The sequence below is a fragment of the Tachyglossus aculeatus genome, chromosome 11, assembly GCF_015852505.1.
Source record: "Tachyglossus aculeatus isolate mTacAcu1 chromosome 11, mTacAcu1.pri, whole genome shotgun sequence".
NCBI classification, from domain to species: domain Eukaryota; kingdom Metazoa; phylum Chordata; class Mammalia; order Monotremata; family Tachyglossidae; genus Tachyglossus; species Tachyglossus aculeatus.
Window position 1 is genome coordinate 28,884,111 of NC_052076.1, and position 27,863 is coordinate 28,911,973.

The following is a 27,863-nucleotide window of genomic DNA, read 5'->3' on the forward strand; positions in this document are numbered from 1 at the left end:
CATGGGTTCAAATCCCACTCCGCCAACAGTCAGCTGTGTGACTTTGGGCGTGTCACTTCACGTCTCTGTGCCTCAGTTCCCTCAGCTGTAAAACAGGGATTAAAACTGTGAGCCTCCTGTGGGACCACCTGATCACCTCGTAACCTCCCCAGCGCTTAGAGCAGTGCTTTGCGCATAGTAAGCGCCTAACAAATGCCATCACTATTATTATATGTACAAAGTAAGCGCTCAATAAATACGATTGAATGAATGACTGTAAGCCCACTGTTGGGTAGGGACCGTCTCTATATGTTGCCAACTTGGGCTTCCCAAGCGCTTAGTCCAGTGCTCTGCACACAGTAAGCGCTCAATAAATACGATTGATTGATTGATTGATTGAATGAATTCAATGCGATGGAATGAACGACCCACGCTGCGAGACTACAACTCCCAAGAGGCGGAGGGGAGGCCTGCGTTTCCGGTGTGGCGGCGCGGGTCATTGTGGGAGTTGTAGTCCTGCGGATGACGGGGCGCGCGCGGGGCACTGTGGGAGTTGTAGTCGGGCGGGCGACGGGGCGCGCGCGCGGGGCACTGTGGGAGTTGTAGTCGGGCGGACGACGGGGCGCGCGCGCGGGGCACTGTGGGAGTGGTAGTCCGGCGGACGACGGGTCGCGCGCGGGGGTCTCGGCGCCTGCGCGCTAGAGAGGGCGGGCAGCCCCGGCGGCCGGGGCTCTTTTGTTCGGCGGCGGCGGAGGAGGGCGCGGAGCGGGGCCCGGCGGAGCTGCTGAGGGGAGGACGAGGAAACCGGACCCCCCCCCCCGTCGGACCCCCGCCGGACCCCCCCGTCGGAGACCCCCCCCCCCTCGTCGGACCCCCCCGTTCCCCTCGGCCCGAGCGGACGCTGCCCCGAGGTGAGGCGCCCCCCGCCTGACGAGAAGCGGGCGGCGGCGGGCGCGCGCGCGGGGCGCGGCGCATGCGCACAGGCGGGGCGGCCGTCTGAGGAGGAGGCGGCGCGGGGGGGAGGCCGCCTGTGGGCAGGGGCCGTCTCTCTCTCTGTTGCCAACTTGTCCTTCCCAAGCGCTTAGTGTTTGTACAGATTAATCACTTTATTTTTCTTGTTCATATTTATTCTATTTATTTTATTTTGTTAATATGTTTTCTTTTCTTCTCTGTCTCCCCCTTCTAGACTGTGAGCCCACTGTTGGGTAGGGACTGTCTCTCTCTGTTGCCGACTTGTCCTTCCCAAGCGCTTAGTGCTTGTACAGATTTATTCCTCTATTTTACTTGTACATATTTATTCTATTTATTTTATTTTGTTAATATGTTTTCTTTTGTCGTCTGTCTCCCCCTTCTAGACTGTGAGCCCGCTGTTGGGTAGGGACCGTCTCTGTATGTTGCTGACTTGTCCTTCCCAAGCGCTTAGTGTTTGTACATATCTATTACGCTATTCATTTATTTATTTTACTTGGATATAGTCATTCTATTTATTTTATTTTGTTAATATGTTTTCTTTTGTCATCTTTCTCCCCCTTCTAGACTGTAAGCCCACTGTTGGGTAGGGACCGTCTCCCTATGTTGCCGACTTGTCCTTCCCAAGCGCTTAGTGTTTATACAGATTAATCACTTTATTTTACTTGTTCATATTTATTCTATTTATTTTATTTTGCTAATATGTTTTCTTTTGTCGTCTTTTTTCCCCTTCTAGACTGTGAGCCCACTGTTGGGTAGGGACCGTCTCTGTATGTTGCCGACTTGTCCTTCCCAAGCGCTTAGTGTTTGTACAGATCTATTACGCTATTCATTTATTTATTTTACTTGGATATAGTCATTCTATTTATTTTATTTTGTTAATATGTTTTCTTTTGTCGTCTCTCTCCCCCTTCTAGACTGTGAGCCCACTGTTGGGTAGGGCCCGTCTCTGTATGTTGCCGACTTGTCCTTCCCAAGCGCTTAGTGTTTGTACAGATCTATTACGCTATTCATTTATTTATTTTACTTGGATATATTCATTCTATTTATTTGATTTTGTTAATATGTTTTCTTTTGTCATCTTTCTCACCCTTCTAGACTGTAAGCCCACTGTTGGGTAGGGACCGTCTCCCTATGTTGCCGACTTGTCCTTCCCAAGCGCTTAGTGTTTGTACAGATTAATCACTTTATTTTACTTGTTCATATTTATTCTATTTATTTTATTTTGTTAATATGTTTTCTTTTGTCGTCTTTCTCCCCCTTCTAGACTGTGAGCCCGCTGTTGGGTAGGGACCGTCTCTGTATGTTGTCGACTTGTCCTTCCCAAGCGCTTAGTGTTTGTACAGATCTATTACGCTATTCATTTATTTATTTTACTTGGATATAGTCATTCTATTTATTTTATTTTGTTAATATGTTTTCTTTTGTCGTCTCTCTCCCCCTTCTAGACTGTGAGCCCACTGTTGGGTAGGGACCGTCTCTGTATGTTGCCGACTTGTCCTTCCCAAGCGCTTAGTGTTTGTACATATCTATTACGCTATTCATTTATTTATTTTACGTGGATATATTCATTCTATTTATTTGATTTTGTTAATATGTTTTCTTTTGTCATCTTTCTCCCCCTTCTAGACTGTGAGCCCACTGTTGGGTAGGGACCGTCTCTCTCTGTTGCCGACTTGTCCTTCCCAAGCGCTTAGTGTTTGTACAGATTAATCACTTTATTTTACTTGTTCATATTTATTCTATTTATTTTATTTTGCTAATATGTTTTCTTTTGTCGTCTTTTTTCCCCTTCTAGACTGTGAGCCCACTGTTGGGTAGGGACCGTCTCTGTATGTTGCCGACTTGTCCTTCCCAAGCGCTTAGTGTTTGTACAGATCTATTACGCTATTCATTTATTTATTTTACTTGGATATAGTCATTCTATTTATTTTATTTTGTTAATATCTTTTCTTTTGCCGTCTGTCTCCCCCTTCTAGACTGTGTGCCCGCTGTTGGGTAGGGACCGTCTCTGTATGTTGTCGACTTGTCCTTCCCAAGCGCCTAGTGTTTGTACATATCTATTACTCTATTTATTTTACTTGTATATATTTATTCTATTTATTTTATTTTCTTAATATGTTTTCTTTTGTCGTCTTTCTCCCCCTTCTAGACTGTGAGCCCGCTGTTGGGTAGGGACCGTCTCCCTATGTTGCCGACTTGTCCTTCCCAAGCGCTTAGTGTTTGTACAGATTAATCACTTTATTTTACTTGTTCATATTTATTCTATTTATTTTATTTTGCTAATATGTTTTCTTTTGTCGTCTTTTTTCCCCTTCTAGACTGTGAGCCCACTGTTGGGTAGGGACCGTCTCTGTATGTTGCCGACTTGTCCTTCCCAAGCCCTTAGTGTTTGTACATATCTATTACGCTATTCATTTATTTATTTTACTTGGATATATTCATTCTATTTATTTGATTTTGTTAATATGTTTTCTTTTGTCGTCTTTCTCCCCCTTCTAGACTGTGAGCCCACTGTTGGGTAGGGCCCGTCTCTGTATGTTGCCGACTTGTCCTTCCCAAGCGCTTAGTGTTTTTACAGAGTAATTACTCTATTTTACTTGTACGTACTTATTCTATTTATTTTATTTTGTTAATATGTTTTCTTTTGTAGTCTTTCTCCCACTTCTAGACTGTGAGCCCGCCGTTTGAGTAGGGACCGTCTCTGTATGTTGCCGACGTGTCCTTCCCAAGCGCCTAGTGTTTGTACATATCTATTACTCTATTTATTTTACTTGTATATATTTATTCTATTTATTTTATTTTCTTAATATGTTTTCTTTTGTCGTCTTTCTCCCCCTTCTAGACTGTGAGCCCGCCGTTGGGTAGGGACCGTCTCTGTATGTTGCCGACTTGTCCTTCCCAAGCGCTTAGTGTTTGTACAGATTGTACATCTGTTACTCTATTCATTTATTTATTTTACTTGGATATATTCATTCTATTTATTTGATTTTGTTAATATGTTTTCTTTTGTCGTCTGTCTCCCCCTTCTAGACTGTGAGCCCACTGTTGGGTAGGGACCGTCTCTCTCTGTTGCCGACTTGTCCTTCCCAAGCGCTTAGTGCTTGTACAGATTTATTACTCTATTTTACTTGTGCATATTTATTCTGTGCATTTTATTTTGTTAATATGTTTTCTTTTGTCGTCTGTCTCCCCCTTCTAGACTGTGAGCCCGCTTCTTGGGCAGGGACCGTCTCTCTCTGTTGCCGACTTGTCCTTCCCAAGCGCTTAGTGTTTGTACAGATTAATTACTCTATTTTACTTGTACGTACTTATTCTATTTATTTTATTTTGTTAATATGTTTTCTTTTGTCGTCTGTCTCCCCCTTCTAGACTGTGAGCCCGCCGTTGGGTAGGGGCCGTCTCTGTATGTTGCCGACTTGTCCTTCCCAAGCACTTAGTGTTTGTACAGATTGTACATATCTGTTACTCTATTCATTTATTTATTTTACTTGGATATATTCATTCTATTTATTTGATTTTGTTAATATGTTTTCTTTTGTCGTCTGTTTCCCCCTTCTAGACTGTGAGCCCACTGTTGGGCAGGGACCGTCTCTCTCTGTTGCCGACTTGTCTTTCCCAGGCGCTTGGTGTTTGTACAGATTAATTACTCTATTTTACTTGTACATATTTATTCTATTTGTTATTTTGTTAATATGTTTTATTTAGTCATCTTTCTCCCCCTTCTAGACTGTGAGCCCGCTGTTGGGTAGGGACCGTCTCTCTATTCATTCAATCGTATTTATTGAGCGCTTAATATGTGCAGAGCACTGTACTAAGCTCTTGGGAAGTACGAGTTGGTGTTGCCGACTTGTCCTTCCCAAGCGCTTAGTGCTTGTACATATTTATTACTCTATTTTACTTGTGCATATTTATTCTATTTATTTTATTTTGTTAATATGTTTCCTTTTGTTGTCTTCCTCCCCCTTCTAGACTGTGAGCCCACTGTTGGGTAGGGACCGTCTCTGTATGTTGCCGACTTGTCCTTCCCAAGCGCTTAGTGTTTGTACAGATTAATTACTCTATTTTACTTGTACATATTTATTCCATTTATTTTATTTTGCTAATATGTTTTCTTTTGTCGTCTTTCTCCCCCTTCTAGACTGTGAGCCCACTGTTGGGTAGGGACTGTTTCTCTCTGTTGCCGACTGTCCTTCCCAAGCGCTTAGTATTTGTACATATCTATTACGCTATTCATTTATTTATTGTACTTGGATATATTCATTCTATTTATTTTATTTTGTTAATATGTTTTCTTTTGTCATCTTTCTCCCCCTTCTAGACTGTGAGCCCACTGTTGGGTAGGGACCGTCTCTCTCTGTTGCCGACTTGTCCTTCCCAAGCGCTTAGTGTTTGTACAGATTAATTAATCTACTTTACTTGTACATATTTATTCTATTTATTTTATTTTGTTAATATGTTTTCTTTTGTCATCTTTCTCCCCTTCTAGACTGTGAGCCCGCTGTTGGGTAGGGACCGTCTCTCCATTCATTCAATTGTATTTATTGAGCGCTTAATGTGTGCAGAGCACTGTACTAAGCTCTTGGGAAGTACGAGTTGGTGTTGCCGACTTGTCCTTCCCAAGCGCGTAGTGTTTGTACAGATTAACCACTCTATTTTACTTGTTCATATTTATTTATTTTATTAATATGTTTTCTTTTGTCATCTTTCTCCCCCTTCTAGACTGTGAGCCCGCCGTTGGGTAGGGACTGTCTCTCTCTGTTGGCAACTTGTCCTTCCCACGCGCTTAGTGTTTGTACATATCTATTACTCTATTCATTTATTTATTTTACTTGGATATATTCATTCTATTTATTTGATTTTGTTAATATGTTTTCTTTTGTCATCTTTCTCCCCCTTCTAGACTGTGAGCCTGCCGTTGGGTAGGGGCCGTCTTTCTCTGTTGCCGACTTGTCCTTCCCAAGTGCTTAGTGTTTGTACATATCAATTACTCTATTCATTTATTGATTTTACTTGGACATATTCATTCTATTTTATTTTGTTAATATGCTTTGTTTTGCCGTCTCCCCCTACTAGACTGTGAGCCCGCTGTTGGGTAGGAACCGTCTCTCTCTCTGTTGCCGCCTTGTCCTTCCACAAGCCCTTAGTGTTTGTACAGATTTCGTACTCTATTTATTTTACTTGGACATATTTACTATTCTATTTATGTTATTTTGTTAATATGTTTTCTTTAGTTGTCTGTCTCCCCCTTCTAGACTGTGAGCCCGCTGTGAGACCGTCTCTCTATTCATTCAATCGTATTTATTGAGCGCTTACTGTGTGCAGAGCACTGTACTAAGCTCTTGGGAAGTACGAGTTGGAGTTGCCGACTTGTCCTTCCCAAGCGCTTAGTGTTTGTACAAATTTATTACTTTATTTATTTTACTTGCACATATTTACTATTCTATTTATGTTATTTTGTTAATATGTTTTGTTTTGTTGTCTGTCTCCCCCTTCTAGACTGTGAGCCCGCAGTTGGGTAGGGACCGTCCCTATGTGTTGTCCACTTGTACTTCCCAAGTGCCTAGTACAGTGCTGTGCACACAGTAAGTGCTCAATAAACGCACGCAGAGAGAAACCGCCACCCCCCCCCCCCCCCCCCCCGAGGAGCAGGGGTTGGGAACACACACACACAAATCCCTTCAAAGCTCTACTGAGAGCTCACCTCCTCCAGGAGGCCTTCCCACATTCATGCATTCATTCATTCATTCAATCGTATTTTTTTAATGATATTTGTTAAGCGCTTACTATGTGCAAAGCACTGTTCTAAGCACTGGGGAGGTTACAAGGTGATCAGGTTGACCCACGGGGGGCTCACAGTTTTAATCCCCATTTTTCAGATGAGGGAACTGAGGCACAGAGAAGTTAATGAGCACTTACTGTGTGCAGAGCACTTTACAAAGCGCTTGGGAAGTCCAGGTTGGCAACATATAGAGACGGTCCCTACCCAACAGCGGGCTCACATATTTATTGAGCACTTACTGTGTGCAGAGCCCTGTACTAAGGGCTTGGGAAGTCCAAGTCGGCAACAGAGAGAGACAGTCCCTACCCAACAGCAGGCTCACGTATTTATTGAGCGCTTACTGTGTGCAGAGCACTGGACTAAGCGCTTAGGAAGTCCCAGTCGGCAACATACAGAGACGGTCCCTACCCAACAGCGGGCTCACGTGTTTATTGAGCGCTTTATGTGTGCAGAGCACTGGACTAGGCGCTTGGGAAGTCCAAGTCGGCAACAGATTGAGACGGTCACTACCCAACAGTGGGCTCACAGTCTAGAAGGGGGAGACAGACAACAAAGCAAAACATGTAGACAGGTGTCAAAGCCGTCAGAATAAATAGAATTATAGCTATATGCACATCATTAACCAAATAGAATAGCAAATATGTACAGGTAAAATAGAGTAATAAATCTGTACAAATATGTACAAGTGCTCATTCAGTTGTATTTATTGAGCGCCTGTGGTGTGCAGAGCACTGGACTAAGTGCCTGGGAAGTACAAATCGGCAATTTATAGAGATGGTCCCTACCCAACAACGGGCTCACAGTCTAGAAGATTCATTCATTCGTATTCATTCATTCATTGAATCGTATTGAGCGCTTACTGTGTGCAGAGCACTGTACTAAGCGCTTGGGAAGTAGAAGTTGGCAACACATAGAGACGGTCCCTACCCAACAGCGGGCTCACAGTCTAGAACGGGGCGACAGACAACAAAATAAAACATATTAACAAAATAAAATAAATAGAATAAATATGTACAAATAAAATAGAGTAATAAATACGTACAAACATATATACAGGTGCTGTGGGGAGGGGAAGGAGGTAAGGTGGGGGGGTGAGGAGGGGGAGGAGAGGGAGAGGAAGGAGTGGGCTCAGTGTGGGAAGGCCTCCTGGAGGAGGTGAGCTCTCAGTAGGGCTTTGAAGGGAGGAAGAGAGCTAGCTTGGCGGATGGGCAGAGGGATTGGGGGCATTCCAGGCCCGGGGGAGGACGTGGGCCAGAGGTTGGTGGCGGGACAGGCGAGAATGAGGCCCAGTGAAGAGGTTAGTGGTGGCAGACGAGCGGAGGGTGCGGGCTGGGCTGGAGAAGGAAAGAAGGGAGGTGAGGTAGGAGGGGGCGAGGGGATGGATGGACAGCCTTGAAGCCCAGGGCGAGGAGTTTCTGCCTGATGCGCAGATTGATTGGTAGCCACTGGAGATTTTTGAGGAGGGGAGTAACATGCCCAGAGCGTTTCTGGACAAAGACAATCTGGGCAGCAGCGTGAAGTATGGATTGAAGTGGGGAGAGACAGGAGGATGGGAGATCTGAGAGGAGGCTGATGCAGTAGAAGAGGCTGATTTATTTATTTATTGAGTGCTTACGGTGTTCAGAGCACTGGACTGAGAACTTGGGAAGTACAAATCAGCAACAGATAGAGATAATCCCTACCCACCAACGGGCTCACAGTCTAGAAGATTCATTCCATCGTATTTATTGAGCGCCTACTGTGTGCAGAGCACTGGACTAAGCGCTTGGGAAGGCCAAGTTGGCAACATATAGAGACGGTCCCTGCCCAACAACGGGCTCACAGTCTAGAAGGGGGAGACAGACAACAAAATCAATCAATCAATCGTATTTATTGAGCGCTTACTGTGTGCAGAGCACTTGGGATCTACAAGTTGGCAACACATAGAGATGGTCCCTACCCAACAGTGGGCTCACAGTCTAGAAGGGGGAGACAGACAACAAAACAAAACATGTGGACAGGTGTCAAGTCATCAGAATAAACAGAAGTAAAGCTTCATGCACATCATGAACAAAATAAATAGAATAGTAAGTATGTACAAGTAAAATAAATGGAGTAATAAATCTGTACCAACATATCTACAGGTGCTGTGGGGAGGGGAAGGAGGTAGGGCAGGGGGGATGGGGAGGAGGAGAGGAAAAAGGGGGCTCAGTCCTATCCCCCCCTCTGCCCTACACCCTTCCCCTCCCCACAGCACTTGGATAGATTTGTACAGATTTATCACCATTTATTTTACTCGTACATATTTAATACTCTATTTATTTTGTTAATGATGTGCATAGAGCTATAATTCTATTTGCTCCAACGGTTTTGACACCTGTCTACGTGTTCTGTTTTGTTGTCTGTCTCCCCCGTCTAGACTGTGAGCCCGTTGTTGGGTAGGGACCGTCTCTATCTGTTGCCGCCTTGGACTTCCCAAGCGCTTAGTCCAGTGCTCTGCACACAGTAAGCGCTCAATAAATACGATTGAATGACTCTTCTAGACTGTGAGCCCGTTGTTGGGTAGGGATTATTTCTGTCGCCGATTTGTACTTTCCAAGCGCTTAGTCCAATGCTCTGCACACCATAAGTGCTCAATAAATACGATTGAATGAGTCTTCTAGACTGTGAGCCCATTGTTGGGTAGGGACCGTCTCTGTTGCCGACTTGGACTTCCCAATCAATCCATCGTATTTATTGAGCGCTTACTGTGTGCAGAGCACTGTACTAAGCGCTTGGGAAGTACAAGCTGGCAACATATAGAGACAGTCCCTACCCAACAGCGGGCTCACAGTCTAGAAGGGGGAGACAGAGAACAAAACATACTAACAAAATAAAATAGAATAGATAGGTACAAGTAAAATAAATAGAGTAATAAATATGTACAAACATATATACAGGTGCTGTGGGGAAGGGAAGGAGGTAAGATGCGGGGGATGGAGAGGGGGACGAGGGGGAGAGGAAGGAAGGGGCTCAGTCTGGGAAGGCCTGGAGGAGGTGAAGCGCTTAGTCCAGTGCTCTGCACACAGTAAGCGCGCCATAAATACGATTGAATGACAGCGAGATTGGGGATTCTGAGTCAGGGAAGTTGCTATCGACCGAGGTGAGAAAATAATGAAAGGGAGGAGATGAAAAATCGGGGAGGGGAGATGAAAAGTTCGGTGTGGAATTTGTAGAGATTGAGAAATCAGCAGGACATCCAAGCAGGGAGTGTGTCCGTTATTGTTATAAGGTACGCTCCCAAGCTCTTAGTACAGTGCGCTGCACACAGTAAGCGCTCCATAAATACGATTGAATGAATGAATGTAGCTATAATTCTGTTTGTTATGACGGTTTTGACTCCTGTCTATGTGCTTTGTTTTGTTCTGTCTCCCCCTTCTAGACTGTGAGCCCATTGTTGGGTAGGGACCGTCTCTATCTGTTGCCGATTTGTACTTTCCAAGTCACTTTACCTCTCTGGGACTCAGTTCCCTCACCTGGAAGATGGGGATGCAGACTGTGAGCCCCATATGGGGCAACCTGCTTATCCTGTATCTCCCCCGGTGCTTAAAACAGTGCTTGGCACAGAATAAGCGCTTAACAAATGCCATTATTATTATTATTATTATTGTTATTAGAAACTGCTGAACGCTTGGGAGAGGAGAATAGAACAGTTCTATCGGTCGATTGAGTGCAGACTGTGTGCAGGGCACTGTACTAAGCGCTTGGGAAAGGACAGTATACTGGAATTGGTAGCACGGTGCGGTCAGTCAGTGGTATTTAGTGGGCACTCACCGTGTACACCATAACAGAGTTGGTAGCACGTTCCAGTCGATTGAATGAGCACTGACTGTGTGCAGAGCACTGTACTAAGCGCTGGGATGTAAGTTATAACAGAGTTGGTAGCTCATTCCAAGCAGTTAGTGCTGTTTAGTGAGTTCTTACCGTGAGCAGAGCACTGTACTAAACGCTTGGGAGAGGACAGTATACTGGAATTGGTAGCACGGTGCAGTCAGTGGTATTTAGTGGGCACTCACCGTGTACACTATAACAGAGTTGGTAGCACGATCCAGTCGATTGACTGAGCGCTGACTGTGTGCAGAGCACTGTACTAAGCGCTGGGGTGTAAGTTATAACAGAGTTGGTAGCTCATTCCAAGCAGTTAGTGCTGTTTAGTGAGTTCTTACTGTGAGCAGAGCACTGTACTAAACGCTTGGGAGAGGACACTGTGAACAGAGTTGGGAGACACTTTCCAGTCAGTTGTATTGATTGAGTGCTTCCTGTGTGCAGAACACTGTACTAAGCACTTGGGAGAGGACACTGAGCAGAATTGGGAGAGATGCTTCAGTCAATCACATTTATTGAGTGCTTACTTACTGTGTGCAAAGCACTTAATCCCATCTCTGCCACCTGTCAGCTGTGTGACTTTAGGCAAGTTGCTTCTCTTCTCTGTATGTTGCCATCTTGTACTTCCCAAGCGCTTAGTACAGTGCTCTGCACACAGTAAGCGCTCAATAAATACGATTGATTGATTCTCTGCACCTCAGTGACCTTATCTGTAAAATGGGGATTAAGACTGTGAGCCTCATGTGGGACAACCTGATTATCTTGTATCCACCCTGGCGCTTAGAACAGCGCTTGGCACATAGTAAGCGCTTCATAAATACTATCATTACTAAGCGCTTGGGAAAGGACAGTATAACAGAGTCAATAGACACGTTCCGATCAGTCATATTTATTGAGCGCATACTGTGTGCCGAGAACTGTACTCATCACTCGGGAGAGGATAGTATAGCAGTCAATAGACATATTCTTTTTATTTTGTTAGTACGTTTGGTTTTGTTCTCTGTCTCCCCCTTTTAGACTGTGAGCCCACTGTTGGATAGGGACTGTCTCTATATGTTGCCAATTTGTGCTTCCCAAGCGCTTAGTACAGTGCTCTGCACATAATAAGCGCTCAATAAATACGATTGATGATGATGATATTCCAGTAGGTCATATTGAGTGCCTACTGTGTGCAGAGAACTGTATTAGGCTCTGGGAGGGCGAAATATAACATTTGATAGCACGTTCCAATCAACCGATTGTATTTATTGAGCGTGTACTTTGTGCGGAGGACTGTACTGAGCGCTTGAGAAGGTACAGTAGAACAAAGTTGGGGGGCATGTTCCAATCGATCCGTCATATTTATTGAGCGCTTACCGTGTGCCAACCCACCACGAGCTTACAGTCTGTTTGTTTGTTCATATTTATTTGTAGATTTGTTTATTTGTACATTCATTTGTACTTTGTAATTTGTATTTGTACATATTTTATTTTGTTAATATGTTTTGTTTTGTTGTCTGTCTCCCCCTTCTAGACTGTGAGCCCACTGTTGGGTAGGGACCGTCTCTATATGTTGCCAACTTGGATTTCCCAAGCGCTTAGTACAGTGCTCTGCACACCGTAAGCGCTCAACAAATACCATTGAATGAATCCCCCCCCTTACCTCCTTCCCCTCCTCATAGCACCTGTATATATATTTGTACGTATTTCTTACTCTAATTATTTTATTTGTGCATATTTATTTTATTTTGTTAATCTGTTTTATTTTGTTCTCTGTCTCTCCCTTCTAGACTGTGAGCCCACTGTTGGGTAGGGACCGTCTCTCTGTGTTGCCAACTTGGACTTCCCAAGCGCTTAGTACAGTGCTCTGCACACAGTAAGTGCTCAATAAATACGATTGAAATACGATTGAATGAATAGAGGGAGACTGCTTGGTGGCATCGGGCCAGGGGGAGGGGATGGCCTGCGCCCAAGGTGGGAGAAACTGGATTTGGGTCAGCAGGGACCGTGGCCGTGAAAATGTCGGAAAAATGTCCCTCTTTCCTCCTCGCCCCCTCCCCCATCTCCCAGTGACATGGCAGATAAATGCCAAAAACTCCAGGCTCCAACAGGTCTCCTGCCCTGGGCCAATTTCCAATTGAATGCTTCTGGTGGGAGGGAAGGGATTCAAATCAGAGGTTTGCCAAGTAACAGCAATTTCCACTCTTTTCCCCCCCACAAGTTGCCAAAGAGGCCAAATTCTGCCATTTCTCTGAGACTTTTGGAGAGTTTTTTTGGTGTTTCTTTTTTTTTTTACCCATTCTTTGCCCTCCTGGAGCAGGATTTCATTATGTGAACGTGAGGGAGGCGATGGCAGATGAAGGATCTCCCCGGTCCTTGTCACCATCATCATCATCATCAATCGTATTTATTGAGCGCTTACTATGTGCAGAGCACTGTACTAAGCGCTTGGGAAGTACAAATTGGCAACATCTAGAGACAGTCCCTACCCAACAGTGGGCTCACAGTCTAAAAGGGGGAGACGGAGAACAAAACCAAACATACTAACAAAATAAATAGGATAGATATGTACAAGTAAAATAAATAAATAAATAGAGTAATAAATGTGTACAACCATATATACATATATACAGGTGCTGTGGGGAAGGGAAGGAGGTAAAATGGGGGGGATGGAGAGGGGGACAAGGGGGAGAGGAAGGGAGGGGCTCAGTCTGGGAAGGCCTCCTGGAGGAGGTGAGCTCTCAGCAGGGCCTTGAAGGGAGGAAGAGAGCTAGCTTGGCGGATGGGCAGAGGGATTGGGGGCATTCCAGGCCCGGGGGAGGACGTGGGCCGGGGGTCGATGGCGGGACAGGCGAGAACGAGGTACGGTGAGGAGATTAGCGGCGGAGGAGTGGAGGGTGCGGGCTAGGCTGGACAAGGAGAGAAGGGAGGGGAGGTAGGAGGGGGCGAGGGGATGGATGGACAGCCTTGAAGCCCAGGGTGAGGAGTTTCTGCCTGATGCGCAGATTGATTGGTAGCCACTGGAGATTTTTGAGGAGGGCAGTAATATGCCCAGAGCGTTTCTGGACAAAGATAATCCGGGCAGCAGCGTGAAGTATGGAAAGTGTGAGGAGTTTCACCAGAAAGTGTGAGGAGTTGTCTGCGGTGTTTAGGAAAAGGTCTACAGTGTCAACAGTTTTCAAACTTGTAACTGAAATCAGGACATGATTAGGGCTGCCTAGATGCCTCCCGGGCATGGATATAGAAGATGGCATGAGTATACAACTGTTGGGAGGATCACTCTTGGAGCAAGGAAGAATCATTCCCTATTGTGATGGGTTTTTGGGGGTTTTTTTCCTGCCCAAGGCCTTAAGTTTTTCATTAAAAACATTGTGCCTTGTTGCTGCTCCTGACTTCTTCATCATCATCATCATCATCAATCGTATTTATTGAGCGCTTACTATGTGCAGAGCACTGTACTAAGCGCTTGGGAAGTACAAACTGGCAACATATAGAGACAGTCCCTACCCAACATTGGGCTCACAGTCTAAAAGGGGGAGACAGAGAACAAAACCAAACATACTAACAAAATAAAATCAATTTTATTGATTAGATTCTTGATTAGAGAAGAGAGGGCCAGGGAATCCGAAGGAGCTGGGTTCTAATCTCGGCTCTGCCACTTGTCTGCCGGGTGACCTTGGGAAAGTCACTTCACTTCTCTGGGCCTCAGCTCCCTCATCTGTAAAATGGGGATTGAGACTGTGAGTCCCAGGTGGGTCAGGGATGGTGTCAACTTGATTAGCTTGTGTCTACCCCAGCGCTTAGTACAGTGCTGGACACATAGTAAGTGCTTAACAAATACGATTATTATTATTCTAACTTCTCAAAAGAATTCAATTACAAACTACTGTCATCTAGTAGATTGTGGAGGTGATCAATGGAGAGAGATCGGGCAGTTTGCCAGACTGAAAATTGTTGGTAATTCATAAGCTTTTTGAGGGCAGGGATCGTGTCTGTCAACTTTGTCGTACTCTCCCAAGTGCTTAGTGCAGTGCTCGTCATACAGTAGGTGCTCAGTAAATAACCACTGATTGATTGAAATTTTGAGTCCTCACTCCTAGTTCTCTTTAGCCAGTGATATTCCTGTGAATAGGCTCCTTGAGGGCAGGGAGCAAGTCTTCACCTCCGTTTGACTCTCCGAAGCATTTAGTACAGTACTCTGTACAGAGTAAATGCTCAATAAGTACTTTGGATTCATTCAATCGTATTTATTGAGCGCTTACTGTGTGCAGAGCACTGTACTAAGCGCTTGGGAGGTACAAGTTGGCAACATATAGAGACGGTCCCTATCCAACAGCGGGCTCACAGTCTAGAAGGGGGAGACAGAGAACAAAACAAAACATATTAACAAAATAAAAGAAATATGTACAAATAAAATAGAGTAATAAATACGTACAAATATATATACACAGGTGCTATGGGGAGGGGAAGGAGGTAAGGGGGGATTCATTTAATCGTATTTATTGAGCGCTTACTGTGTGCAGAGCACTGTACTAAGCGCTTGGGATGTGTATCATCTTCTGCCAGGGATTCATTCATTCATTCATTCAATCGTATTTATTGAACGCTTACTGTGTGCAGAGCACTGTACTAAGAGCTTGGGAAGTACAAGTTAGCAACATATACATTCCCTTCCCAACAGTGGGCTCACAGTCTAGAAGGGGGAGACAGACAACAAAACAAAACATATTAACAAAATAAAATAAATAGAATAAATATGTACAAGTAAAATAAATAGAGTAATAAATATGTACAAACAAATATACATATATGCCGTAGTACAGTGCCTGGCACATAGTAAGTGCTTAATATATACCGTAAAAAAAATAAACAGGGGCTTCCCAGAAATTCCACCTTTCATTTGGACAGTCAAAGCCCTGGGGGGAATTGGAGGTTGGATTTTGTGAGGGAAATTTGCCTGGAGCCCTTTGATGCTTTGGCCTTCCCCGATGGTGTGGAAGGAACATTTTTCCACCCAGGAGCTCTGCATTCTCCTCTTCTTTCCCACCTTTTTCCATGTTTTCTTCTTTCTCAAACTCAGCTCAAACAGGGGGAACGTTTACAAGCCAAACTTGGCTTCAGAGACCAGTGTAGCTTGCAGACAGTCGGGGAGGAGTCCAGGCTTCTGGCAGCTTCTCGTTCAAAGCAGTGAACATTTCAGTAATATTGGTATTTAAGTGCTTAGTCTGTGTCCAGCACTGTACTAAGCGCTGGGGTGGATGCAAGCTAATCAGGTTGGACCGACTCTGTCGCACATGGGGCTCACAATCTTCGTCCCCATTTTACAGATGAGGGAACTGAGGCACAGGGAAGTTTATATTAATGATTGTGTCTCCCTCCCACTCTAGACTATAAGCTCCTCGTCAGCAGAGAACGTGTCCATTTATTGTGTATTATATTGTACCCTCAGTAAGTACTTTGGATGTGTATATCTTATTTTCTGCCAGGGATGCTGTAGTACAGTGGCTGGCACATGAGCCCACTGTTGGGTAGGGACTGTCTCTATATGTTGCCAATTTGTACTTCCCAAGCGCTTAGTACAGTGCTCTGAACGTAGTAAGCGCTCAGTAAATACGATTGATGATGATGATGATAGTAAGTGCTTAATAAATACCACAAAAGAAAAAAAAAACTCAATTCTGCCTTTCATTTGGGTAGTTAGAGCCCTGGGGGGAATTGGAGGTGGGTTCTTGTGAGGGAAATTTGCCTGGAGCACTTTGACGCTTCGGCCTTCTCTCCCAAGCGCTTAGTACAGTGCCCAGTAATAATAATAATAATGTTGGCATTTGTTAAGCGCTTACTATGTGCAAAGCACCGTTCTAAGCGCTTGGGGGGATACAAAGTGATCAGGTTGTCCCACGTGGGGCTCGCAGCCTTAATCCCCATTCGACAGATGAGGGAACTGAGGCTCAGAGAAGTGAAGTGACTTGCAGCAGACATGTGGCGGAGCCGGGATTCGAACCCACGACCTCCGACTCCAAAGCCCGGGCTCTTTCCACTGAGCCACGCTGCTTCTCCAGTAAGCACTCAATCAATGCGATTGAACGAATGAAAGCGGCCTGCCCGAGGCCACACAGCAGACAGGTGGCGGGGCCGGGATTAGAATCCAGGTCCTTCCGATTCCCATCCACTAGGCCACGCTAATCCAGGGAAGCCACGGATGCCCAGCGGTTCAGCCGGCGCCCAGCTCAGGCGGGATTTGTGTAGGCTGCCCACCCGAGATCCTGGCAGCAACCCCTTGGCACCACTCCACCCTCTGAGAAAAAGCGCGTGTGTCTCCGTGGGTCTGCCAGGGGCGAAGGCAGCCCTTGTGCGGTGTCAAGTTTTCCATCTGGAAACCATTTATTCCAGCCGCGGCCGGAGGCAGCCCAGGAAAACAGTGGAAGGAGCGAGTTCGACCTGGACAGCCTGTGTCGTCGTCCCTCCTCACCCCCTCCGCTCGCCTCTCGATTTTTATTTTTTAAGGCATCCCCTGGGCAGACCCTCTTGGTTTTTGTTTATCCTCGGCTTGTCTGTCATTCATTCAGTCGTATTTATTTGTTTTATTTATTTTTATATGTTGCCAGTTTGTACTTCCCAAGCGCTTAGGACAGTGCTCTGCACAGAGTAAGCGCTCAATAAATGCGATTGATGATGATGATGATTCAATCGTATTTATTTGTTTTATTTATTTTTACATGTTGCCAATTTGTACTTCCCAAGCGCTTAGGACAGTGCTCTGCACAGAGTAAGCGCTCAATAAATACGATTGATGATGATGATGATTCAATCGTATTTATTTGTTTTATTTATTTTTATATGTTGCCAGTTTGTACTTCCCAAGCGCTTAGTACAGTGCTCTGCACGTAGTAAGCGCTCAATAAATGCGATTGATGATGATGATGATTCAATCGTATTTATTTGTTTTACTTATTTTTATATGTGGCCAATTTGTACTTCCCAAGCGCTTAGGACAGTGCTCTGCACAGAGTAAGCGCTCAATAAATACGATTGATGATGATTCAATCGTATTTATTTGTTTTATTTATTTTTATATGTGGCCAATTTGTACTTCCCAAGCGCTTAGTACAGTGCTCTGCACATAGTAAGCGCTCAATAAATATGATTGATTGATTTATTGAGCGCGTACTGTGTGCAGAGCACTGTACTAAGTGCTTGGGAAGTACAAGTTTGCAACATATAGAGGCAGTCCCTTCCCAACAGCACCTGTATATATGTATATATGCTTGTACATATTTATTACTCTATTTATTTTACTTGTACCTATCTATTCTATTTATTTTATTTTGTTAGTGTCAATCAATCAATCGTATTTATTGAGCGCTTACTGTGTGCAGAGCACTGTACTAAGCGCTTGGGAAGTCCAAGTTGGCAACATCTAGAGACGGCCCCTACCCAACAGTGGGCTCCCAACAGTGGGACCGTCTCTATATGTTGCCAACTTTATTACTCTATTTATTTATTGATTGATTTATTTTACTTGTACCTATCTATTCTATTTATTTTATTTTGTTAGTATGTTTGGTTTTGTTCTCTGTCTCCCCCTTCTAGACTGTGAGCCCACTGTTGGGTAGGGACCATCTTTATATGTTGCCAACTTGTACTTCCCAAGCGCTTAGTACAGTGCTCTGCACACAGTAAGCGCTCAGTAAATACGATTGATGATGATGATGATGACTGTCTCTATATGTTGCCAGCTTGTACTTCCCAAGCGCTTAGTACAGTGCTCTGCACACAGTAAGCGCTCAATAAATACGATTGATGATGATGATGACTGTCTCTATATGTTGCCAGCTTGTACTTCCCAAGCGCTTAGTACAGTGCTCTGCACACAGTAAGCGCTCAATAAATACGATTGATTAGAAGGGGGAGACAGACAACAAAACAAAACATATAAACCAAATAAAATAAATAGAAAAATATGTACAAATAAAATAGAGGAATAAATACGTACAAACATATATACAGGTGCTGTGGGGAGGGGAAGGAGGTAAAGCGGGGGGATGGGGAAGGGAGAGGAAGGAGGGGGGCTTAGTCTGGGAGCACTGTTCTAAGCGCTGGGGGGATACAAGGTGATTAGGTTGTCCCACATGGGGCTCACAGTCTTCATCCCCATTTTCCAGATGAGGGAACTGAGGCCCAGAGAAGTGAAGTGACTTGCCCAAAGTCACACAGCCGACAAGTGGTGGAGGCGGGATTAGAACCCATGACCTCTGACTCCCAAGCCCGGGATCTTTCCACTGAGCCACGCTGCTTCTCTCTCAAGGAACGGGCTTGCTCGACTTTCAGTGGCCCAGGAGCGAGACTCATCCCTGAGTCCTACACACGGTTTTAAAAATCTACAGGCCTTGCTTCTCTTTTCTTCTCATCATCAATCGTATTTATTGAGCGCTTACTGTGTGCAGAGCACTATACTAAGCGCTTCCCGCTTCCCGCTCCTGCTTCCTCCCCATGCTGTGATGCATGGGTTAACTGCTTCTTACCTACTTTCTCTCATTCATTCATTCAATCGTATTTATTGAGCGCTTACTGTGTGCAGAGCACTGTACTAAGCGCTTGGGAAGTACAAGTGGACAACACATAGGGACGGTCCCTACCCAACAGTGGGCTCACAGTCTAGAAGGGGGAGACAGAGAACAAAACAAAACATATTAACAAAATAAAATAAATATGCACAAATAAAATAGAGTAATAAATACATACAAATATATATACATATATACAGGTGCTGTGGGGATGGGAAGGAGGTAAGGGGGGGATTCATTCAATCGTATTTATTGAGCGCTTACTGTGTGCAGAGCACTGGACTAAGCGCTTGGGAAGTATAGTTGGGGCTCAATAAATACTATTGAGGGAATGGCCAATTCTCTCTGTAGTTTCACCCATTCTTCCCCTGTTGTCTGTCTCCCCCACTCTAGCCTGTGAGCCCGTTGTTGGGTAGGGACCGTCTCTATACATTGCCGACTTGTACTTCCCAAGCGCTTAGTACAGTGCTCTGCATACAGTAAGCGCTCAATAAATACGATTGAATGAAAAATGAATGAATGAGAAGCAGTGTGGCCTCGTGAATCCAGGCCGGCCTTTGGAGTCAGAAGGACCTGGGTTCTAATCCTGGCACCGCCACTTGCCTGGGCCTCAGTTCACTGGGCCTCAGTTTTCTCATCTGGAGAGTGGGGATGAAGACTGTGAGCCCTATGTGGGACAGGGACTGTGTCCAATCTGAGAGCTCACCTCCTCCAGGAGGCCTTCCCAGACTGAGCCCCTTTTTTCCTCTCCTTCTCCTCCCCACAGCACCTGTATATATGTTTGTACAGATTTATTACTCTATTTTACCTGTACATATTTACTCTTCTATTTATTTTGTTAATGGTTTGTACATATTTATTACTCTTTATTTACTTGTACATATCTATCCTATTTATTTTATTTTGTTAGTATGTTTGGTTTTGTTCTCTGTCTCCCCCTTTTAGACTGTGAGCCCACTGTTGGGTAGGGACTGTCTCTATATGTTGCCAATTTGTACTTCCCAAGTGCTTAGTACAGTGCTCTGCACATAGTAAGCGCTCAATAAATACGATTGATGATGATGATGATGATGATGATCTAGCTTTATTTCTGTTTATTCTGACGACTTGACACCTGTCCATATGTTTTGTTTTGTTGTCTGTCTCCCCCTTCTAAACTGTGAGCCCGTTGTTGGGTAGGGACCATCTCTGTATGTTGCCAACTTGTATTTCCCAAGCGCCTAGTACAGTGCTGTGCATACAGTAAGCGCTCAATAAATACGATTGAATGAATGAATGAATTTGCTTGTATCCACCCCAGTGCTTGGTACGTTGCCTGGCATATAGTAAGCGCTTAGCATATAGTATCATTATTACTTTTGTTCATGGTGCAGCCCCAATTCCTCACCTGAGCTCTTCCATTTAGGTTGTCCACTCCACGAGGGCCGTCAGTCATTTGTATTTATTGAGCGCTTACTGTTCATAGAGCACTATATGAAGTGATTGGACCGTACGTACAAACTCAGTCGTCCTCTCCCATATCCTTACTACGGCGCCCTGAACTCAGTGCTAAAGAAATACCATCAATCCAAGTTCCTCATGAGCAGGGAACCTGTCCACCAACTGCTCTCCTAAGCGCTTAGTACAGTGCTCTGCACCCAGCAAGCGCTCAGTGAATATGACCGGAGGGTTTCTTCTGAATCAGTTTGCCACCAGGCATAGCTGCATGAAGTTTATGCTTTTAGAAAGGAGACATTAAGGCTGATGATCAGCTTTGTCGGCCTTTGCATCAACAGAGTAAATACAATCTGCAGTATTTACTGCAACTCATTACCGTGACCATGAAAAATTACACAGCTCCTGTATGGATCAATCAGTCGTATTTACCGTGTGCGGTGCGCTCTTCCAGGTGCTTCAGTGCTTAGAACAGTGCTTTGCACATAGTAAGTGCTTAATAATGCCATTATTATTATTATTATTATTATTATTATTATTATTATTATTATTATTATTATTATGAGAATGCAATAGAACAGAGTTGGTAGCCCACGAACAGCTGTGAGCCCACTGTTAGGTAGGGACTGCCTCTATATGTTGCCAGTTTGTACTTCCCAAGCACTTAGTACAGTGCTCTGCACACAGTAAGCACTCAATAAATACGATTGATGATGATGATGATGAGAAGCAGCGTGGCTCAGTGGAAAGAGCCCGGGCTTTGGAGTCAGAGGTCATGGGTTCAAATCCCGCCCCACCAATTGTCAGCTGTGTGACTTTGGGCAAGTCAACTTCACTTCTCTGGGCCTCAGGTACCTCATCTGTAAAATGGGGATGAAGACTGTGAGCCCCCCGTGGGACAACCTGATCACCTTGTAACCTCCCCAGTGTTGAGAACAGTGCTTTGTACATAGTAAGAGCTTAATAAATGCCATCATCATTATTATTGTTATTATTAGAGGGGGAGACAGACATTAGTATAAAAAAATTGTGGATATGTAAAAAGTACTGTGGGGCTGAGGGAGGGGCGAATGAAGGGTGAAAATCCAAGTGTAAGGGTGACACTTACATATCTATTCTATTTATTTTATTTTGTTAATATGTTTGGTTTTGCTCCCTGTCTCCCCCTCCTAGACTGTGAGCCCACTGTTGGGTAGGGACCGTCTCTATATGTTGCCAACTTGGACTTCCCAAGCGCTTAGTACAGTGCTCTGCACCCAGTAAGCGCTCACTAAATACGATTGATTGATTGATTGACGCAGAAGGGAGTGGTAGGAGAGGAAATGGGGGGCCTAGTCTGGGAAGGCCTCTTGGAGGAGATGGATCATCATCATCATCATCATCATCAATCGTATTTATTGAGCGCTTACTGTGTGCAGAGCACTGTACTCTGGATAAGAGTACATGGATAAGGATGGATGGATAAGGCCCTGAAGTACATGGATCCATGGGTAAGGATAGATGGATAAGGCCCTGAAGGTGGGGAGCGTGATGGTCTGTCAGATATAAAGAGGGAGGGCGTTCCCGGCCGGAGGCAGGATGTGGGCGATAGGTCGGACATGGGCATGACTCCAGCGGGCGGGGGGGGACCCCCACTCTCCCTGGACCAGCCCCCCTCTGCCGTCGCTGGACCGGCCCCCTCGGTCTCTCTCTGGATCTGCCCCCACCCCCCCAATGCTCTCTCTGGACCCCCCCCACCCCCGGTCTATCTGGACCTGCCTCCCTGCTCTCTCTGGGCTGGCTGCCTCACTGCTCTCCCTGGACTGGCCCCACCTGCTCTCTCCACAGAGGCCCACCCCTCTCTCTCTAGCCCTGGCCCCCCTGCCCTCTGTGGCCTTGCCCCCCCAACCCTCTCTGCACCGATATGCCCTGTCATCTCTGGACCGGCCCCCCCCTGCTGTCTCTAGACCGCCTCCCCCACCCCCCGCATTCTCTGCATGCCCCCCTTGCCTTCCTCCCCTGTTCTCTCTGGACCGGCACCCTGCCCTCCCTGCTCTGTCTGCTCCCCCCCTTCTCTCTGTGGACCTGCCCCCCCTTCTCTCTCTGGACCTGCCCCCCTACTCTCCCTGGACCTGCCCCCCTGCTCTCCCTGGACCTGCCCCCCCCCCCCCCCCCGCCCCGGACCTGCCCCCCCCACGCCCTCTCTGGACCTGCCCTCCTGTTCTCTCTGGACCTGCCCCTCCCCACCGGCTCTATCAAATGGCGCTCCCCCCGCTGTATCTGGACGGTAAGCGCTCAATAAATACGATTGATTGATAGGAGCTTGATTGATTGATTGATTGATTGGAGGCCTCCTCCAGGAGGCCTTCCCAGACTGAGCCCCTTCCTTCCTCTCCCCCGCGCCCCCCTCTCCATCCCCCCATCTTACCTCCTTCCCTTCCCCACAGCACCTGTATATATGGATATATGTTTGTACATATTTATTACTCTTTATTTTATTTGTACATGTCTATTCTATTTATTTTATTTTGTTAGTATGTTTGGTCTTGTTCTCTGTCTCCCCCTTTTAGACTGTGAGCCCACTGTTGGGTAGGGACCGTCTCTATATGTTGCCAATTTGTACTTCCCAAGCGCTTAGTACAGTGCTCTGCACATAGTAAGCGCTCAATAAATACGATTGATGATGATGATGATGATGGACCTGCCTGCCCCTGCCCTCTCTCGACCTGCCCCCCCCAACCTTCTCTGGAATTGACCCCCCCTGCTCTCCCTGGACTGGCCTCCCCTGCTGTCTCTAGACCCCCCCCCCCCAGCTCTCTCTGGACCCCCCCTCTCTGGACCTTGTCAGGTCCTTTTAGACTGTGAGCCCACTGTTGGGTAGGGACTGTCTCTATATGTTGCCAATTTGTACTTCCCAAGCGCTTAGTACAGTGCTCTGCACATAGTAAGCGCTCAATAAATATGATGGATGATGATGAAATCAGGGTCCAGCGAGAAGGTTTGCTTTAGAGGAGCAAAGTGTGCGGGCCGGATTGGAGTAGGAGGGGGCGAGAAGACGTCCCTCGGCGAGACTGTTTTGTCTAGAGACAAGTTACAACCAGACCACCCAATGCATTCAAGCTTCCTCTCCTGAGAAGACGTCCCTCGGTGAGACTGTTTTGTCTAGAGACAAGTTACAACCAGCCCACCCAACGCATTCAACCTTCCTCTCCTCACAGAAACAGAGAGCTAGCGAGAGAGGGAGCGACCCGTCGCCTCCCATGGAACTGCTCCTTCGGCTCCGGCCATCTGCTCCAGGAGAGGGGGATGTTCCACAGCCAGTTAGCATGGTGTTTTTCCCTGGGCTGGAAAGGGAGGGTGAAAGGAATGGCCCAGAGAATTCCCGAGCCCTGTGCGGGTGAAACTCGATCCGTCCACTTCCTATCGTCCAGCGGGGCCGGGGAGCTGGGCCCCTGGTAAGTGTGTTCGGCAGAGGCCCCAAAGTCTGTGCATTCGGGGAAGGCGGATTTGTGGCCGCTCTAATCTCCTGACCGTTGGTCAGAAATACATTTAAACCGGACCAGTCAAGGGTTTTCTGTCCGGCCCGCGCCATTCCTGCTTCCTGAGTTTTCTTCCTTTCAATGCTGCTGCTCATATTTGCCCGATTGCGTTAGTCTAATCTAATCTTCCTCCCTTCAAGGCCCTGCTGAGAGCTCACCTCCTCCAGGAGGCCTTCCCAGACTGAGCCCCTTCTTTCCTCTCCCCCTCGTCCACCTCTCCATCCCCCCATCTTACCTCCTTCCCTTCCCCACAGCACCTGTATATATGTATATATGGTTGTACATATTTATTACTCTATTTATTTTACTTGTACATTTCTATCCTATTTATTTTATTTTGTTGGTATGTTTGGTTCTGTTCTCTGTCTCCCCCTTTTAGACTGTGAGCCCACTGTTGGGTAGGGACTGTCTCTATGTGATGCCAATTTGTACTTCCCGAGCGCTTAGTACAGTGCTCTGCACATAGTAAGCGCTCAATAAATACGATTGATTGATTGATTGATTATGAACATTAGGCTGGAAGAAGGCCCCGGGTGATTTTTCCTCCGATTATCGAACTGGGGAAAAAAAGGAACCCATGAACCGGAGAAGCAGCGTGGCTCAGGGGAAAGAGCCCGGGCTTTGGAGTCAGAGGTCATGGGTTCGAATCCCAGCTCCACCACATGTCTGCTGTGTGACCTTGGGCAAGTCACTTCACTTCTCTGAGCCTCAGTTACCTCATCTGGAAAATGGGGATTAAAACTGTGAGCCCCACGTGGGACAACCCGATCACCTTGTATCCCCCCAGCGCTTAGAACAGTGCTTTGCACGTAGTAAGCGCTTAACAGATGTCATCATCATCATCATGAACCGTGAACTTTTAGACTGTGAGCCCACTGTTGGGTAGGGGCTGTCTCTATATGTTGCCAACTTGTACTTCCCAAGCGCTTAGTCCAGTGCTCTGCACACAGTGAGCGCTCAATAAATACGATTGATTGATTGATGAACTCTTTTGGAAGCGGTGGTCTTGTGAATGTGGAGTTCACAAAAAGTTGTGAACTGAGTGGCCCCCGTCCAGGAAGTCTTAAGCCCCCGACAACCTTCCCTGGCCCGGTTTCCTAACCTTGTTTGGAGAGTGAAGGGCAGGGGGTTATAGAGAGGGAATTTTAGACAAGTGACGGTTAAGTCACCGAGTCTTAGGCCCGCGCTCTTTCCACTAGGCCACACTGCTTCCCAGGATTTCTCTCCTCTGGTTGCAGTGGCTCTGCAAGGATCTCCTCTTGCTTGGCATGTGATTTCTTTCCCCCTCCTCACCCTCCCACCCCTAACCCCTTGGCAGCCAGTGCCAAGGAGATAATGCAATGCCCAGCAATGCACCATGGTTGGGTTGAGCGGTCCCTGTGCCACTCGAATTTGTTTGGCGGGGAACCAGTTGGAATTTTCTCTCTCCCTCTCAGCCTGTCTCTTCTCCATCTGTCATCATCATCGATCGTATTTATTGAGCGCTTACTGTGTGCAGAGCACTGTACTAAGCGCTTGGGAAGTACAAGTTGGCAACGTATAGAGACAGTCCCTACCCAATAGTGGGCTCACAGTCTAGAAGGGGGAGACAGAGAAGAAAACCAAACGTACTAACAAAATAAACCTCGCCAGTGTCCCTGATAATAATGTCAGTCAGTCAGTCGTATTTATTGAGCGCTTACTGTGTGCAGAGCACTATACTAAGCGCTTGGGAGAGTCCATTACAACAATATAACAGGCACACCCCTTGCCCACAACAAGCTGAGAGGGCAGCTGGGTCTGCCCCCCCCAAATGGTATTTGTTGAGCGCTTACTAAGTGCCAGGCACGATAATAAGCGCTGGGTTGAATACAAGCAAATCAGGTTGGATGCGGTCCCTGTCCCACGCGGGACTCACAGTCTCAATCCCATTTTTCAGTTGAGGAAACTGAGGCGCAGAGAAGTGAAGCGACTGGGCCAGGGTCACTCAGCAGACAAATGACGGAGTCGGGATTAGAGCCCAAATCCTTCCGACTCCGAGGCCCGTGCTCTATCCATTAGGCCACACTGCTTCTGAAGTGACTAGAAAGCGCCCTGAAGGGTCCTATTTTAATTGACGATGTTGGCATTTGTTAAGCGCTTACTTTGTGCAAAGCACTTGTTCTAAGCGCAGTTATTTTAATTGGTGAGCCATAAATAGCCTCACCTGATTAGATTTCTTCAGAAAACTCCTTGTGGACAGCTCTGTTACATTGTACTCTCCCAAGGGCTTAGTATTCAGTCAGTCAGTCGTGTTTATCGAGCATTTACTGTGTGCAGAGCACTGCAATAAGCACTTGGGAGAGGACAGTACAACAATGAAGGCCCTACTGAGAGCTCACCTCTTCCAGGAGGCCTTCTCAGACTGAGCCCCTTCCTTCCTCTCCCCCTCGTCCCCCTCTCCATCCCCCCATCTTACCTCCTTCCCTTCCTCACAGCACCTGTATATATGTATATATGTTTGTACATATTTATTACTCTATTTATTTATTTTATTTGTACATATCTATTCTATTTATTTTATTTTGTTAGGATGTTTGGTTTTGTTCTCTGTCTCCCCCTTTTAGACTGTGAGCCCACTGTTGGGTAGGGACTGTCTCTATATGTTGCCAATTTGTACTTCCCAAGCGCTTAGTACAGTGCTCTGCACATAGTAAGCGCTCAATAAATACGATTGATGGTGATGATGATGATGATGATGAACGGTCACCTTCCCTGCCTACATCAAGCTTACAGTCTTGGAGGGAGACAGAAATCAGTACAAATAAATAAAATGACAGATATGGACAGAAGCAGTGTGGCTCAGTGGAATGAGCACAGGCTTTGGAGTCAAAGGTCATGAGTTCAAGTCCCAGCTTCGCCATTTGTCAGCTGGGTGACTTTGGGCAAGTCACTTCACTTCTCTGGACCTCAGTTCCCTCATCTGTAAAATGGGGATGAAGACTGTGAGCCCCCCCGTGGGACAACCTGATCACCTTGTAACCTCCCCAGCGCTTAGAACAGTGCTTTGCACATAGTAAGCGCTTAATAAATGCCATCGTTATTATTATAAGTGCTGTGGGGCCGGGGGCCGGCCGGGGGGAGAGCCAAGGGAGCAGGTCAAGGTGACGCAGAAGGACATGGGAGATGAGGCAAAGTGGAACTTAATCTGGGAGGGCCTCTTGGAGGAGATGGGCCTTCGGTTAGGCTTTGAAGGAGGGAGAGAGTAAGCTGTCTGCCGGATTTGAGGAGGAAGGGCGTTCCAGGCCCGAGGCAGGACGTGGGGGATCATCATCATCATCATCAATCGTATTTATTGAGCGCTTACTATGTGCAGAGCACTGTACTAAGCGCTTGGGAAGTACAAATTGGCAACATATAGAGACAGTCCCTACCCAACAGCGGGCTCACAATCTAAAAGGGGGAGGCAGAGAACAAAACCAAACATACTAACAAAATAAAATAAATAGAATAGATATGTACAAGTAAAATAAATAGAGTAATAAATATGTACATACATATATACAGGTGGGGGATAAAGGCGAGGTCGAGGCCCAGTGGGAAAGCACTAGGGGAGAAAGTGAGCCCACTGTTGGGTAGGGACTGTCTCTATATGTTGCCAATTTGTACTTCCCAAGCGCTTAGTACAGTGCTCTGCACATAGTAAGCGCTCAATAAATACGATTGATGATGATGAGAGTAGAAAGGAGAGTAGCAAGGTGAGGTAGGATGGGGGCAAGGTGGTGGACTGCTTTAAAGCCAACAGTGAGGAGGTTTTGTTTGATGCAGGGGTGGATG

General features: G+C 46.1%; 1 protein-coding gene across 4 annotated transcripts in view; it reads left to right on the forward strand.

The window, feature by feature from the left end:
* The first annotated feature begins 821 nt into the window (after positions 1-821).
* The window catches only part of CBX1 (chromobox 1), a 58,649-nt gene continuing 31,607 nt past the window's right edge, over positions 822-27,863 (forward strand). Inside the window, exon 1 of one of the 4 annotated variants that reach the window (XM_038753864.1) lies at positions 822-890. The gene's annotated coding sequence lies outside the window, so the exon portion shown is untranslated. Of the gene's footprint in view, positions 891-23,885; positions 23,985-27,863 lie in introns of those variants that run through there. The other 3 variants (XM_038753866.1, XM_038753865.1, XM_038753867.1) reach the window with 3 other exon arrangements.